This window comes from Castor canadensis, chromosome 7 (genome assembly GCF_047511655.1).
Source record: "Castor canadensis chromosome 7, mCasCan1.hap1v2, whole genome shotgun sequence".
Taxonomy (NCBI): domain Eukaryota; kingdom Metazoa; phylum Chordata; class Mammalia; order Rodentia; family Castoridae; genus Castor; species Castor canadensis.
Genome location: NC_133392.1, coordinates 46723714 through 46741971, shown reverse-complemented (window position 1 = coordinate 46741971; position 18258 = coordinate 46723714). Strand labels below are relative to the sequence as shown.

Sequence of the window (18258 nt, the reverse complement as noted above, 5' to 3'; positions counted from 1 at the left end):
AAAGAAACTGAAACAATGTTAGCTCTGTAGCTAAAATGTAGAAGATTCAAAGAAATAGATAAAATTTCCAATGTATTAGAACTGGGGAAATGCTCAAAAGAGAAAATGTGTCTCCAGTGGATAAGGAAAAGAAGAGTAAAGACCCAGAAGTATGAACATATTTAATGTAGGATCACATTAATGTATTAAAGGTGATGTGTAGAATATGAAGACAATCACAAAACACTTTATTTTCCTAGAGAAAGATGTAATTGTGTTTGAAAAGATTCTTCATGTTATGATAAGGACTTTTCTTTGCTAGAAGCACTGTACTATAATACATTGAACTTCTCTGAACTCAGATTTCTTTTCTATAATATGGGAAAAATGGTTACACTGAAAAGTTGTTTGAGTATTGATCAAAAATCGTACATAAATATTTTCTGCACAATGACCTATAATGTTGGACACACAAAGCCCACAATAACACTCAGAAAGAAGAAATTCTGCAAGTAATTAATGAGAATTTCATAGAGATGTTACTATACATGGTCAACCAATATGTACAGGAGCACTCAAGAAATTCCAAGATGATAAAAATAAAGAATATGAGAAAATTCAAAAAGAAATAAAAGAAATCATATGTGGACATTAGATCAAGGGTAAACACAACAAGGGGATTGGACTATGAGCACATGATAAAAGCTTTAGCACACAAGGGAGGGGTGAGGATAGGTAAGACACCTAAAAAAATTAGCTAGCATTTGTTGCCCTCAATGCAGAGAAACTAAAGCAGATACCTTAAAAGCAACTGAGGCCAATAGGAAAAGGGGAACAGGTACTAGAGAAAAGGTTAGTTCAAGAAGAATTAACCTAGAAGGTAACACCCACGCACAGGAAATCAATGTGAGTCAACGCCCTGTATAGCTATCCTTATCTCAACCAGCAAAAACCCTTGTTCCTTCCTATTATTGCTTGTACTCTCTCTACAACAAAATTAGAAATAAGGGCAAAATAGTTTCTGCTGGGTATTGGGGGGAGAGGGAGGGGGTGGAGTGGGTGGTAAGGGAGGGGGTGGGGGCAGGGGGGAGAAATGAACCAAGCCTTGTATGCACATATGAATAATAAAAGAAAAAAGGAAAAAAAAAAGAAAACCTCAGAAAAAATAATGAAACAGAAATACAAAACACAATGGAAGTCCATTCCAGCAGACTAGAACAATTGGAAGACAGTTTCTCAGAACTTTATTAGTCAAACAACTCAAGACCTGTGAAAAGAGTATGCAAAAACTCACTGAATCCATCAAAAGACCAAACCTAAGAGTCATGGGCATTGAAGTAGGACAAGAGGTACAAGCAAAAGGAATGTACAGTAGACTTAACAAAATAATAGCAGAAAATTTCCCAAATCTAGAGAAACCTATGCCCATTCAGGTACAGGAAGCTTCCAGAACACCAAACAGACTTGACCAAAAGAGAACTACCCCATAATATATTATCATTAAGACAACAAGCACAGAGACTAGAGAAAGAATATTGAAGGCTGTAAGAGAGAAAAAACAAATAACATATAAAGGTAAACCCATCAAAATCACAGCAGATTTCTCAATGGAAACCTTAAAAGCAAGAAGAGCATAGAGTGAGGTCTTTTGGGCACTGAATGAAAATAACTTCAGTCGTAGGGTACTCTACCCAGCAAAACTATCATTCAAAATAGATGGAGCAATAAATGTCTTCCATGATAACCAGAAACTAAAACAATATATGACCACCGAACCACCAATACAAAAGATTTGGACTGGAGGGGTAGCTCAGGGAATAGAGAGCTTGCTTTGCAAACACAAAGTCCTGAGTTCAAACCCCAGTCCTACCAAAAAACAACAAAAAAAACAAAAGATTCTCCAAGGAATTCTGCACACAGAAATTGAAAGCACACAAAACCATGAAAGGGCAGGCAATACCAAACAACAGGAGAAGAAAAGGTAGAAAAGTAGGGAGAAACATTGATTCAGCTGCACACAAGCAAACCCTTAAACAACAAAGACAACTAAATGACAGGGATCACCACATACCTATCAATACTAACACTGAATGTTAATGGACTTAATTCCCCCATCAAAAGACACTGACTGGCAAACTGGATTAAAGAGGAAGATCCAACAATCTGCTGCCTACAGGAGAACCACCTCATCAACAGAAATAAGCATTGGCTGAGAGTGAAAGGCTGGAAGAAGATTTACCAGGCCAATGGCCCCCGAAAACAAGCAGGGTTAGCAATACTTATATCAGACAAAGTAGACTTCAAACTTACATTGATCAAATGAGATATGAAGGACATTCCATACTAATAAAAGGGGAAATACACTGAGAGGAAATAACAATTATCAACCTGTATGCACTCAAATTCAATGCACCCAGTTTCATCAAACATACTCTGAAGGACCTGAAAACATATAAACTCCACCATAATGATAGTGGGACACCTTAATACCCCCCTATAACCATAGATAGGTCATCCAAACAAAAAATTAATGAAGAAATCCTAGAAATAAATCCCATCATAGATCAAATGGACCTAACTGATGACTACAGAATATTTCATCCAACTTCTGCACAATATTCATTCTTCTCAGCAGCTTATGGAACCTTCTGCAAAATTGATCATATCTTAGGGCACAAAGCAAGCCTCAGCAAATATAAGAAAATGGAAATAATCCCTTGCATTCTATCTGACCATAATGCTTTAAAACTAGAAATCTATAACAAAAACAGCAGTAAAAAAAAAAAGCAAACAATTGGAAGCTGAACAACACAATGCTAAATGATCAATAGGTCATTGATGAAATAAAAGAGTCAATTAAAAGTTTCCTGGAAGTTAATGAAAATGAAAGCATGACCTACCAGAACATATAGGACACAGCAAATGCATTCCTAAGAGGAAAGATCATAGCCATGAGTGCATATACTAAAAGGACAGAAAGTTCTCAAATCAATGATGTAATACTACAGCTTAAACTCCTAGAAAAAAAAGAACAAGCAAATCCCAGAACAAGCAGAAGGAGAGAAATAATTAAAACAAGGGTTGAAATCAATGAAATAGAAATGAAAAAAAAATACAAAGTATCAATGAAATAAAAAAGTGGTTCTTTAAAAAAATAAATAAGATTGACAGACCTCTGGCAAACTTGATTAAAATGAGGAGAGAAAAAACTCAAATCAGTAAAATCTAAATGCAAATGGCAAGATAACAACAAACACCACAGAAATCCAGGAAATCATCAGAGACTACTTTGAGATCCAATACTCAAATACATTTAAAAACTTTGAAGAAATGGACAGATTTCTAGAAACTAATGACCATCCAAAACTGAGCCAAGAGGCTATTAATCACCTGAATAGATCTGTAACACAAAAAGAAATTGAAAGAGCAATCAAGAGTCTCCCAGAAAAAGAAAAGTCCCGGACCTGATGTATTCACTGCTGAATTTTATCAGATGTTTAAAGCTGAACTAATACCAACCCTCCTTAAACTGTACCACAAAATAGAAAGAGAAGGAACACTGCCTAACTCATTTTATGAAGCCAATATTACTCTCATCCTAAAACCAGACAAAGACACCTTCAAAAAAGGAGAACTACAGGCCAATTTCCTTAAAGAATATCGATGCAAAAATCCTCAATAAAATAATGGCAAACCAAATCCAACAACGCATCAGAAAGATCATACACCATGACCAAGTCAGCTTCTTCCCAGGGATGCAGGGGTGGTTTAACATACACAAATCCATAAATGTAATACAGCACATCGATAGAAGCAAAGACAAAAACCACTTGATCATCCAATAGACGGAGAAAAAGCTTCTGACAAGATTCAACACCACTTCATGATAAAAGCTGTACAAAAACTAAGAATAGAAGGAATGTACCTCAGCATTGTAAAGGCTATATATGACAAACCTATAGCCAACATCATACTTAACAGTGAAAATCTGAAACCATTTCCCATAAAATCAGGAACGAGACAAGGGTATCCACTCTCCCCATTCCTTTTCAACATAGTACTGAAATTTCTAACCAGAGCAAATAGGCAAGAAGAAGAAATAAAAAAGATACAAATACATAAAGAAACTGTCATAATACCCTTATTTGCAGACAATATGATCCTATACCTGAAAGACCCAAAAAACTCACCCAAAAACTCTTAGACAAAATAATCAGCTATAGCAAGGCGGCTGGATACAGAATCAACTTTAAAAAATCATTAGCTTTTCTATACACTAACAATGAACAAACTGAGAAGGAATATATAGAAACAATTTCATTTACAATAGCCTTAAAAAAAAGATCAAATATCTAGGAGTAAACTTAACAAAGGATGTGAATGACCTCTACAAGGAGAATTACAAAATCCTGAATAAAGAGATCGAGGAAGAATACAGAAGATGGAAAGATCTCCCGCACTCATGAATTGGTAAATATTGTAAAAATTGTATAATATTGTAAAAATGGCTATACTACCAAAAGCAAAATACATGTTTAATGCAATTCCCATCAAAATCCCAATATCATTCATCGCAGAAATTGAAAAATCTACTCTAAAGTTCATTTGGAAACACAAGAGACCACGAATAGCCAAGGAAATTCTAAGCAAAAAGAGCAATGCTGAAGGTATCACAATACCTGACTTCAAACTATATTACAAAGCAATAGCAATAAAAACAGAATGGTATTGGCACAAAAACAGACATGAAGACCAGTGGAACAGAATAGAAGACATGGATATGAATCCACACAACTATACCCAACTTATTTTTGACAAAGGCACAAAAAAATATATGATGGAGAAAAGACAGCTTCTTCAACAAAAACTGTTGGGAAAAGTGGTTAGCAGTCTGCAAAAATTGAAATGAGATCCATGTTCATCACCCTGTACTAGTGTCAACTCAAAATGGATCAAGGACCTTAATATCAGACCCCAAACTCTACAGTTGGTACAGGAAAGAGTAGGAAACACTTTGGAAGTAATAGGTATAGGCAAAGACTTCCTCAATAGAACCCCAGCAGCTCAGCAACTAAGAGAAAGTATAGACAAATGGGACTTCATAAAACTAAAAAGCTTCTGCTCAACAAAAGGAATGCTCTCTAAACTGAAGAGACCACCCACAGAGTGGGAGAAAATATTTGCCAGCTATACATCAGACAAAGGACTGATAACCAGAATATATAGGGAACTCAAAAAACTAAACTCTCCCAAAATTAATGAACCAATAAAGAAATGGGCAACTGAACTAAACAGAACTTTCTCAAAAGAAGAAATTCAAATGTCCAAAAGACACATGAAAAAACGCTCACCATCTCTAGCCATAAAGGAAAAGCAAATTAAAACCACACTAAGATTCCACCTCACCCCTGTTAGAATACCCATCATCAAAAACATCACCAAGAACAGGTGCTGGTAAGGTTGTGGGGGAAAAGGAACCCTTGTAAAATGCTGGTGGGAATTTAAGCTGGTGCAACTACTCTGAAAAAAAATTTGGAGGCTTCTTAATAATCTGAACATAGATCTGCCAAATGAACCAGCAATCCCACTCCTGGGGATATACCCAAAGGAATGCAACACAGGTTACTTCCGAGGCACCTGCACACCCATGTTTACTGCAGTGCTATTCACAATAGTGAAGCTATGGAAAAAAAACATGATGCCCCACTACTGATAAATGGATCAAGAAAATGTGGTATTTATAAACAATGGAATTTTACTCAGCCATGAAGAAGAATGAAATCTTATCATATGCAAGTAAATAGATGGAACTACAGAATATCATTCTGAGAGAGGTCAGCCTGGCTCATAAGACCAAAAATCGTATGTTCCCCCTCATATGCAGACTTTAGATCTAGGGCACATGCAGCAATGTGGTTGGACTTGGATCACATGACAAGGAGAGAGTACATATAGGAGTTATGGGAATAGGTAGAAAACCCAAATCTTGAAAGCATTTGATGTCCTCACTCCAGAGGAACTAATACAGAAACCTTAAACAAACAGAGGTCAACATGAGAAGGGGATCAGGAACCAGTGTGAAGATCAGTTAGAGATGAAACTACTTGGGCTGTAACACATGTGTACATGAAAGCAACGCTTGGAATATTTCTGTATAGTTATCCTTAACTAACAAAAACTCTTTGTTTTCCTTATTATGCTTGTGTCTTCTCTTCAATAAAATTGGAGATAAGGGCAGAACAGATTGTGCCTGGAAGCAAGGTGGGGCAGGGGAGAGAGGTTGAGGGAGGGAGGCAGGGGGGAGAAATGACCCAAACAATGTATGCACATGTAAATAAATGAATAATATAAAAAAATTTTAAAAAAGATTTATGAAGTTTCACTTTATATTTTGAGAGGACTTACAATTTAATCATCTATAGAAACTGGGAGTTGTTGAAGCATGTTTACAAAAACCAGACAAAATGTGATTTGAAATTTTTTAAAAGTGAAAAAAATCCTATTCTGAATATTTTTTTAAATTATCAGTTTGAGAATTTAATCATATTGATACCTTTTATCTCATATGAACAACAAGCTGTGTTAACTGGTACTGAGATGACTGTAAGAGTACCAATAGATTATTTTACAAGTTAATCATTTAGCTATCACGAAATTATAGCTGAATGTGCTGTTTCATAAAAACTTGTAAACAAGAAAATGCTAAGGTAGAAAGGAAGACTTCAAGGATCTCAGACTTATAATATGCCATTAATACCCCACCAGTGCTCAGACCCTACACAACCCATATGCATATTTTCTTCTAGAAGTTTTTCTCAGGGAAAAAATAAATTATGTGAATGTGCCATTAGCAGCAAATGCCTGAAGCTAATGTCCACATTTGTTCATGGAACTAAGATCATGCTGAAGTTATCATTTATATGTGTTTCGTACATATAAGATTTGAAGAGTGCCAATATATTTTAGAAATCTATTAAAAATGATGCAGAATAGCAATAAGGAAAAAATTCATACAAAAATAGCCTTCAAAAATGCAACTATAGATGCATAGTATAGTAACCCTACAGATACTTTTTGGTGTCTTATATCCTATTGCTTACTCTACCAAGCTATAGTCTTATTAAGAATGGCTCACATCTTGTAATATTGTTCTTACATTTAAAAGGATTTTTAAGTTAAAAGAGCATTCACAGTTTACTTTAATCAGATCTGATTTCACAACAATCAGCCTATGTTTACAAAAAAAAACTATTTGATTCAGAATTCCTTAGTATGAAAATACTCGTTTCAGTTCTACTGGAATTGTAATTCTAACAATCAGCTCTCTTGCATTGTCTCAAATCAAGGAGACTTTGATTTATATTTCTTTACATTGATAGTTTTAGTGTTAAATATAAAATAGAAATGTGAAAATTAATGCAAGATATTTATATTACTAAGTTATTAAATCATATTAGTTCTTACAATATATTTTACTAAAATGTACCATGTAATACAAATGCATTTTGTTCCTTTAGAAGAAGAAATTTGTTGAAGGTGTGTTAATTGGCTTCTTTAAATAATGACATATACTGATGTGATATTTTTGAACAGACTAGAAGTCTGTAAAGCATGATATATAGGGAGATGTAAGATACCCTGACTCAGAGATGAGTGGCCAAACAAGCAAGTCACAAAGTCGTAATAAGGACACTGGATTCTTATTGTTAGTCTTGGACAGGCTTCCCATTTCTCAAAGAATGAAAATTCTAGATCCCATACTAAAGTTATAATAGTAGATGGAATTAGACTCTGGCAATTAAAGGGGAAAATAAAATAAAAATCATAATAAAATTAAAACTTTTGAGATGAAGAATGAAAACATGAGACTTGTACCTGAACATTACACAGAGACCGTGTTACAATAAGCCCTATAGTTAACAATGAGGGTAATCCAGAGCTGTGCTTATTACTGATTTTTGAAAATTATTTAGAGGTTCATTTTGGGAGCAAACATCATGTGACTGTTTAGAAGCAAACAAATTGAGAAAACAGCCAATGAAATTATTGCTTTTCAGTAGAAAGTATATTAAATGTTTGATGGCACCAAAGCATAGAATGGTATTTGATTGAATACAAAAGTTGTGTTCCTAAAATTATATTTTTAAGTCTTAAAAATGCTACTGGTTAGAGTAACACATTCTAACAGCAGAAGCAGCTGGAAAATTCTCTAAAATCAAAAGGGATTAACTTGGAAAATACTGACTTGAGTCAATTAACAATGTTGTCAAGCTCCTTTATTTTCTTTTCCTCTTTCAATGAACCAGATTCCTTTTGAGGCACATTTACTCTTTTATGTGCTATGCCCATGCTGGTCCATCTTAATACTGCATTCCCAATCCCAGTAGCTTTGCCTCGTGAATCACTGGCACTCAATATTGAGTGAAAAAAATATGATAATGGTTCTTCAGATATTGCATTCATGAGCGGAGAAGAGATGAGTGATTGTAAAAATGAAATGATAACACAACGGAAATGTAGTGTTTAATAAGCAAACTACTACACAGGAGACTGCATTCTCACAGTAGTCTTATTGCAGTATATTTGGTGAGCTTGTTATTAGTTACTGTGTTGGCATTTAACATAGAAATGCTAAATATTCAGCATGTACATCTTTTCATTGCTCTTTTAGGATGTCTTTTTTCAACTCCCTGGAATTACTAATATTCATGCATTCTGTCAGGATTATATAGTAATTACAAAAGGAATCAGTGATGATAATAGATTGGATTTTATATTTACTTTTTTTCAACTATCATAAGTGAAGCAAAATCCTAGGAAAACTGTTACCAACAGAATATTGATAAAATTTAAGGGCCGGATTATGATTGTCAATATTTATGACATTTTGAGGCTCATTAGCTTGTGTAATATAATGGAGAAAGAGACTCTATGTTTAATAATTAACCACATCTATTCATACCTTAACAACATGCAAAAAGTATTCCCTAGTATATTTTATGTTCTCTTACACTAGCCATACAATCTCAGCTTTTACAGTCAGCATCAGAAGAAAATATTCTCAGGCTTTTGAAGTTTATTGGGTTTCTTAATGAAATATGTGTGTGTCTCAGTGTGTTTCCATTCATTTAAGTTCTCTTTAGAGCTAAATTAACAGAAAACAAAATGAATTTTAGTATAGCTGCAGACATATTTGTCTTGTAAGATACCCCTGCTCCGTATTTCTACCTGTTTCCATTATTTGCCAAACTAGCCTGTGACATTACCTTGGCTCTGTGGTGAGACTTGAATTTATTCCAAAATATGTTAGAGTATTTTATGTTGTTATGGAAATTGTAAAGCTCTTTTAATTGAAGCAATTACAGATTCATCACTGTAGCAGGACATGGATTTGAATGAGTAATATTTTATACATTTTGGAGATACCTAAGTAATTACTAAAAATAAATTAGTAGCCATTATCTTTTAATTTTAGGTACTAGAAATGTCTGTAAAAGATGGTAGTTGGGGCTAAAAGATAGGATTTCTTGGGTTATTGACTTGATATAATGCAGGTGAATACAATGTCTACATCCATTTCATGACTCTTAGCTTATTTTAATCTGTTTCGTCATGCAAAGAAGATCCCTGGACTCAAAAGTTTCTCAGCTCTGTATTTCTCTGTATGTGGGGTATGATTTGGGAAAAGCTGGCATATGTGCTCCCAGCTTTTGAGTAAAGGACACTTCAACTTCAACACGCTTGTCTGTTACTGCTTTTGCAAGTGATAGCAAGACACAAAGAAATGCAGAGAGAATGATAAATATACATGCTTCAGAACTATCCCTCCAAATTCTTCTCTTTGAAATGGGCTAAGACAGTGATTATTGGGTCAAAGTGGAACCAGCATGAATGAAAAAGTGGAGTAATATATAACTTACTTTAGTAAACATTGGTAATTTGCAATATTTTATCTAAAAATAATACCATGTGATAGTGGATTTTGTACAGAAAGTGTTCAACTACTTTCTGAGACTAGGCCCTGGTAGGACTATAAGATTTGTGAGAAATTTAAAATTGTAGTCTTGAAATTAGATATGACTGAGACCATTTTTTGTTATTAATTAATTTTTTTATTAAAATTTCATGAGATGTAGGGATATTGAACCCAGGGCTTTGTGTATGCTAGATAAGCACTCTACCATTGAGCTACATCTTCAGCCTATGACACCATTTTAAAATCAGTAAAATCCTGTTCTACCAATTTTTTCAGAAGCCTCCAATATACCAAAATAATAATGGTGATTCTTAGAACTACATTTTTATTATTATTTGAAATCTAACAAGAAGCTTAAATAACCAGAATTATTCATTGATTACCTACCAGAAAGTTTCCATGTGTTTATTGGTAATATAAATAAAACCTGTCTGTAGTTATGGGATTTAAGCTCAGGAAATCTAAGAGGATAATTTAATAATCTCTGGGATTTTCTATTAAGGGCAGACAGAGTACACAAAGGCAGCTTGAAGCTTTCTTTTGCCACTGTGGATAAAGTTCCCTAGTAATTAATTATATGAAAGTGCAATTTATAGAATGCACTATTTTATAATATGTAAGATATTACTATTGCATATAGCTTAAGGTTGTACTGAGATTCTTTTAACTTTTGTTTCATTTTGGAAATATTTTCCTAAACTATTCTGGTTTAAATACGTCAAAGTACTTGATCAAAATACTTCTAGTTTGGTGGAATCTATGTCTTTTTTATGTAATTTTATGTGCAAAAGATCATAGAAGGTTTTCAAACCTATAGAATATAACCATTCATTTTTCAAATTCTTCAACTATTTTATTTACATCATTATTCATGCATGTGTAAAAACAACTTGCTGCATAATTGCATACATTAATTTCATTAGGAGTTGATCTAATATGACTGGCAGAATTCTAAAGTGGCCCCATGATCTAGGCCACAAGTATTATATCTCGTGCAGTCTGCACCCCCACAACACTGCCAGTTGGAGAAATCCATAACTTTCTCGTAATTGATAGAATACAGGAAAGGTGATAAGACATAGATCCTATAATTATGTTGCAGTATAGAAGTTTTGCTTTGCTAGAAAACAGCTTCTCCTGGTAGCCTCAGAAGAGCCATTGAAACTGCCTATGAAGGGGGTCAAGTATTACACTCTAGACCCCTGAGGCAACTAACAAATACACAATCAGTGAAAGTCAAGCCAGGGCTTTCCGTCCTAAGGTCACAACCAAATGATTTTTACCAAGCAACTTGATTGCGCTTGGAAACAAATTCTTCTTTTAATCAGAGCTCATTCCAGCCAACAACGTGATGACAGTCTTATGGGACCCTGACCTGGATAGACTTTGCCCACATAGACTTTGTGATGACAAACATGAACTCTGTTAAATGGATAAATTTGTGGTGGTTTATTGCATAACAATGATGTACTAACATAGCTTGCGTATAAGAGCAAGTTCTATGCAGAAGTAATGTTAGTAATATAGTTTGGGTTTTGGTTTTAGTTGTTTTGGTTTTGGTGGCTCAGACATTTGAACTCAGGGCCTTGTGCTTGCTAGCCAAGCCCTCTACCACTTGAGCTGTTCTTTCTGAGAAAGAGTCTCTTGTTTTTGCCCTTGTGATCCCGGACTGCGATCCACCTACTTGTGCTTTTCGTGTAGCTGGGATGAAATGCAGTAGTATCACCTTGCCCAGCATTTGATTGAAATGGGGTCTGGCTAATTCTCTGCCCAGACTGACCTCCAACAGGGATTTCCACTTCCTCCTCCCAAGTAGTTGAGATTACGGGCATGACCCACCACTCCAATCCTACTTTTTGGTTGTAGTTGTTGTTTAAATGAACTAAACTATTTTCTCAAGTTTAAATTTGTTTCCTTGGTCGGGGGAATATCTCTAAGGCAGGCAGGCATAAAATAGCTAAAAAATAAACATAGCATTTAAGGCATATTTTTAAATAATTGCTATCTGTCCTTCTGTTTTATTTTCCTGATTTCAAACAATGTTAGATTATGTGAAATAGTCAAATAATTTGACCTTATAAATTCTAATCTTGTACATACTAGATTAAAAATACTGTATTTCAAAGGTCATCAGACATACAAGAAGATAAATTTCTCACTCTAAATGTAATACTCTTTAAGAACTGAATTTTAAAGTGGTTCAGTGTCTGCACATATATTATACACACAAATATACCTTTCTGAAGTTAGTTATTCCTTTCAGCATTATCGTTTGACTATTGCATTCCAGCCTCAAATTGCTCTTCTAAAATAATAAGCTGCCTTTGGAAACCTCAGCAGAACTAAGTATTAAATGAAGATTATACTCTTCTTAATCTCTCAAATTGTCACTGTGCACATACAAGTAGTGACTTAAAAAATAAAGTGAAAGCAGAGATTGCTGATGAGAAAGTCAGTTAACTGCAGCTACCTTGAATCCTGACAAAGAGTTGTCAGAATAAAAGCAATGGTATGCATCAGAAAATCATGAAAAAAACTTATCGGTATGAACACAGATGATACCCAAGCACCCATGTCGCTTGTTGAGATCTTATTGTGTGATTTACCAACAGCTTTGAATGTCAACTGTAAATGATTACTGATAGTACCAAGCCTGGAATGGCTTGATCCCAAGCAACTTGGTGAGATGCTGCTTTAATGAGCAAGGCTATTTTGATAATACTGCAGGAACTTTTGTTCAGTAAAGCTTTAAACTGTTTTTTTTTTTTATGGCTTTTCTACTTCTCTTTACTTTGCATTTCCTACTGACTCAAGGACTCAGTCCTCATTCAGAAATGATAGAAAAATATCCTCAATGTTATATATTTGAGAATAATATAAGATTTAGTATGGGTTTGCTAATATTTGATTAGTACCTTAATCAAATATTTTAGAATGAATCTCTCCTTCAAAACTGAAGTGAAAACCCATAAGAAATATTCTATTCAGTTAGTATATAAATTTGCCATAAGTAGTCATTGTAGTAAGCTGCATTTTAAATCTTTTGTCAGCAAGAAAAGTAGCTTTTCATGTTGTCAAACTCTCTGTACAAACCTACTGTTAAAATAAGTCAAGACTCTAAAAGTTTAAATACAGAAACTAAGTCTTTATCTTTGACTAGCTATTTGCTTTTATTGTTCATTAAATACCATTGCACCAGATGAACTGGCATGAATAAAATGTTGTTGATAATCTTCACAGCTGTATGGAAGATGGAGTTACTTTTAGGCAAACAGAGAATTGCATGTTTCTATTTTATTGCTCTGTAAGAAATACAACAAAATAGTTCATTTTATGAAAAATTCAAATACCAACTAGTTTCATGAATTTAGAATAACATATAAAATATGTATTTTGCATCAATACACACTAACAAAAATACATGTTAAATAGAAATGGTTAGTTTTGGAGAGGGAGTTTAAGGACAGTAAGAGGGCGCAAAAACAAATTTAAGAAATAAAAAGGGGCATGAGGGTGCAGCTGAGTTTTAGAGTACTTTCCTAGCCTGTGTGAGATACTGGGTTCAATTCCCACTACTGATTGAGAGAAAAAGAGAGAGAGAGACAGAGACAGAGAGAGAGAGAAGAGAAAGATTGAGGGTGGAATAGGGAATCTACCATAATCTGTCTGAAATGACCACCAAATTTATATTCATCATGGTAACTACCAATGTCTATGCACTTTGGAACATAACTTTAGACAGAAGATGTATACGCTTTTTCTTAAGACTTTACAAATTTAGCAATTTATTTTTGCTTTTTGCCAAAGTTTTCATATATTTCATGATTAGTACTTTAAAAGCTGGATTACTACCTTTAAAGTTATTTAACAAAATTTACATATATTTTTCTATCATTCATTTATTTTATACTCATGATTAATTTTTAGCTATAAATATGAAAATTTTCACTTTCAAATAAATGAAATCTTATTCTTTAATACTTAATTATTTTCCATGTTCAAAAAGTTTTCATTGTTTAAAATCTTTCTCAAGCACCTAATATTACCCTATTTCTTCTTCTACAAATTAAACTTCATTTCATGGATTTGTGGTTGACTGCTCCATTTCAAGAGCACCTTTCATGTGGCAGATTCTGTTGGATTGCTGGATATTATATCTCATATAACCAACCATTCTGCTACAGGCAGTATGTCTAGCCCACTCATGCCTCTGTGAGATGTTGCCTTAATGTGAAGAATAACATGCCTCTGTCTTTGGATAGACAGCCCCAAGGCAGAAAAAGAGGGCTTGCAAGCTCAGCACATTGCATTTAAGCTCTCCTCTTCCCCAGACATTTTAACCAAAGACTTAGTTAAAGAAAAGAAAATAGAAGTTTTAGAAATTATGTAAATCAAAGATTCTACATAGATACTAAAATTAGGAACTACCTAAATGTGAAGAATACGTACTTATTACTATGTATGCATAAATACATATACACACACATATATATATATACACATACACACTTGTACACACATACACATATGATAAGACCATACTTTTTGTTGTTTTCTTATGGTGTTGGGGATCCAAACTCAGGGCCTTGAATATGCTAAGCAAGATTTCTACCACTGATCTACATCTCCAATCCTTAGAAATAATTATTTAAATTTAGATTTATTAGCAAAGTCGAAATCATGAGATTTTTAAGAGAAAAAAATTAAATATAGTAATAGTGTAGAGTGGGGTTCAGTTCTACTTTAAACTGAGACAGAGTGACTGGAGAGACTGAGAGAAAGGTTGGATAAGTCTAGATTATTATCAACATATGTTTAAGCAGAACTATCTCTGGGCAGTGCATTTTTTCAGACACTGTTTCCCTTTGTTGGTCTTTTTTTAAATTGGCTTCCAAAAATTTACCTTTTTTATCCTGTACTAAATGTTGCATTTTGTGACATTTTATTAAATAGTTTTTTGTAAGTATCTAGGTATGGTGATGTGGTAATTTTTTATTAAAGAAAAAACTAAAATCAGCTATTTTCATTAATAAGAGCTCAATTGATAATAATGTAATTTCTCATAGGAGACAAGGAAAAGATTAAATTTTCTGTGTTGTAGCTGCATTTCTGATGTGTTATCAGTGTTCTAATTGAACTTCGCCAGAAGTCAGGGTGATTTTTTCACATAAAATTATGCATAATAATTCTTGCTATTAGTGGATAATCTTATAGTACCAGCTGCTTTATTTAACCAACAATCTCAATGTATGTATTGTCCCACATATGTGATATTTAAGTGAAAGTCTTTAAAAATTCTAGCAATTTGTTTCAACCTTTACTGATGAAAGCATCTTTAGTTAAAGATAAGTTTTTAAAACTTTAAAAAGTTAGTTCTTACAACAGTATATATCTGCTTCTTTCAAAGCTCAAAACTCCCTTCACATTCAGTGATTTGAGTTGTACATAAAATGAGAACAAATGGGTTTGTTTTTCCACCTGAGGGCTCTCACCTAAAGTTTTCTAATACTTATCACTATGCATTTTACTGCTTTGAAATTCATGATACATTAGAACTGACCTCAGATTAAGTTCACAGTCCTAAAGACTTTTCACTCTGTTTTAGAATACTGTATCTCAAGACAGGTTTTAAATGAGATTTATTCTAAGTGCATGTGTAGAAGTGGCAACAATTCTACAGGCATTGTGTCTATTTTTTTCTTCTTAAATAGAATGAGTAAAACATCACTTGTAAATAATCTACTTATTCATGAAGGAAGCACATGCTTTGAAATTTTTACTGTGATATTCTTCACCTTGTTATTTTCAGCAACCTCAGGATATTTGCTCTGTCTCAACCATTACTCTAATATGTTCTGAAATTACTTTCATTTCTAAACCCTTCTCTTAGAAATTAAAGCAGATACTTTAAAAGCAACTGAGGCCAATAGGAAAAGGGGAACATGAACTAGAGAAAAGGTTAGATCAAAAAGAATTAACCTAGAAGGTAACACCACGCAGAGGAAATCAATGTGAGTCAACTCCCTGTATAGCTATCCTTATCTCAACTAGCAAAAACCCTTGTTCCTTCCTATTATTGCTTATACTCTCTCTACAACAAAATTAGAAATAAGGGCAAAATAGTTTCTGCTGGGTATTGAGGGGGTGGGGGGGAGAGGGAGGGGGCAGAGTGGGTGGTAAGGGAGGGGGTGGGGGCAGGGGGGAGAAATGAACCAAGCCTTGTATGCACATATGAATAATAAAAGAAAAAAATAAATAAATTTTAAAAAAGAGAAAAAAAAAAAATAAATAAACCCCTCTCTTAGACTCTCGGGTGAATATATGGGCAAAATTTGACCTGGACTTGAATAGATACTATGCAAGATAGATTCCTTTAAAATATATTCCTGAATGGATTTCAAATAACCTTTCCCCCCAGTTTAAATGTCTGTCCATAAAATTTGTTGTTAGGGTCTCATACATCACATAATTTAAGAAATATACTATAATTACGCTTGCAGTGAGTTTTCCCACAACACCCTTATGTGCGTCTGGTATGTCTATAAATACATAAAAAAGTCTACTTTTGTGTTCCATCGTACTCTGTGAAGTTTTGTTATGTCCCAAAGATGTGGAAGGTTTGACATAAGAAAGTGGATTTAATGAGACAGGGAGGGTAAACGTGGAAAAAGAGAGGAGATGCAGAAGGAGAGGAAGATGGAGAGAGAAAGGGAGAGAGAAAAAGACAGAGAGAGAGAGAGAGAGAATGATAAAAGAAAGGAGCTGAAGAGATTATTTTGATTTGTCAGTAATACTGCAATTGAATTTAAACTGCTAAACTTCTTCGTACTGTTGAAGTAAAACAGTAAAAACAGCCACATTAAAGGGAACAGAGAATCACCACCAGACAGGGTTGACAGGAGACAGTACAATAAAGCAGCCAGCAGTGATGATCAGTGGGACATCAATTTGTCTTTTGGGCTGTAGCACCTGCTACTAATTGGTGAGAGGAGCTCACCAGCCACTGTGTGGTTTAGCACACTCGGCTGTCTCCTGCATGTGCTGTGAGGAGCAGGATAGCTAATTGTTGCTGCTTCAGTGCCAGTGAATCAACACGCTGAGCTAATAGCCACAGATAGAGGGCAGACAGATTCCTGCAAGCAGCTTAGAGTTAGTTGCTTGTGATAAGTAAGGCAGTTGGCATACCCCTCAGAATGTGGAGAATGATGGTGTGCCTTCTGGCTTAATACGTTGAAGTGTTTTGCCTTGCTGGGTTTTATTTATTTTTATCTATAGTAAAATTTTCATGATGATGTGAAAGTGGCTATTAATGCCTCACCAGGAAAAAAGAAGTGTAACATGGGACTGAATCGTCTTGAAACTAGATTATGAACATTGGTTGTTTTTAAAGGGATGTTCAAGAGGCAGCCTTGGCAAGAAAACTTGCTGAATAATTTTGCATGGACTAAAGATGAAACTTTAACCTGCAAGTAAGTCCTGTTTTTTACCCCAAGTCTTTCCTTCTTTCAAATTTAAGACAGCAGTGAACTACAGAGTAAGTTCAGGCCTTGTTTCAGTACAATGTATCTGTGTCATGGTATCACTTTCTGTTATGCCTGCTCAAACAACAGCGTTGGAATGATGTGCAAGTAATTATTTTCTGGAAGACTAAACACAAGTGCTTGTCCTTGTATTTTTCCTGATTATTGAGTGGGATTCTAATTTTATTCAGATGTCAATACAATATTTATAAAGGAACATGCTTTGAATTAGAAATATGCTTGGTTTGGCATTAAAAAATTAATCCTCTACTACTTTCTCTACTTCCTTCTCCTTGAAAAAATATAGAAAAATGACATCAGAATTGGTATGCTGTGTTTTATTCTTGTGTGTGCAAATGCTGATTCTTTGTTTTATAGGTGGTAGTTTGGGAGGTTATAGTTTGTAGGTTACTTGAAGTATTTAGCAGCATCACAATTAACAATGTTAATGTTTTTTGCATTTTTTATAATATTGAGTATTCTGACATTTTAACTATATGTTTTAGTGCATTAAATTTTATATTTCTTTTTGAAAGTATCTGACAGCATTAACCATTTAGAATTTGAATGCAGGCTGATTTTATACTTCTACTACAAAATTAATACTAAAGAGTCTTCACCATTTGCCTACTTTGTGTTGTGGCTTCTACTTTATAAACATGCTTTAATTGCTGAAGGGTGGGTGGCTCTGTAACAAGTTTCAGGCCCAGTCTTCTGGTACTGTAATGTGTGACTCTCACACAGAGATGGCCATCGAGTCTATGGAGTTGTGGTATGCTTGCA

At 34.3% G+C, this 18258-nt stretch overlaps 1 protein-coding gene across 7 annotated transcripts in view; it reads left to right on the top strand.

Moving 5' to 3' along the window:
- Pcdh15 (protocadherin related 15) overlaps positions 1 to 18258 on the top strand; it is a 1704270-nt gene that overhangs the window by 756047 nt on the left and 929965 nt on the right. The window contains exon 1 of one of the 7 annotated variants that reach the window (XM_074078881.1): positions 16906 to 17424. The exons of 5 other annotated variants lie outside the window; for them this stretch is intronic. The gene's annotated coding sequence lies outside the window, so the exon portion shown is untranslated. Of the gene's footprint in view, positions 1 to 16905; positions 17425 to 18258 lie in introns of those variants that run through there. One more of the 7 variants, XM_074078884.1, reaches the window with a different exon arrangement.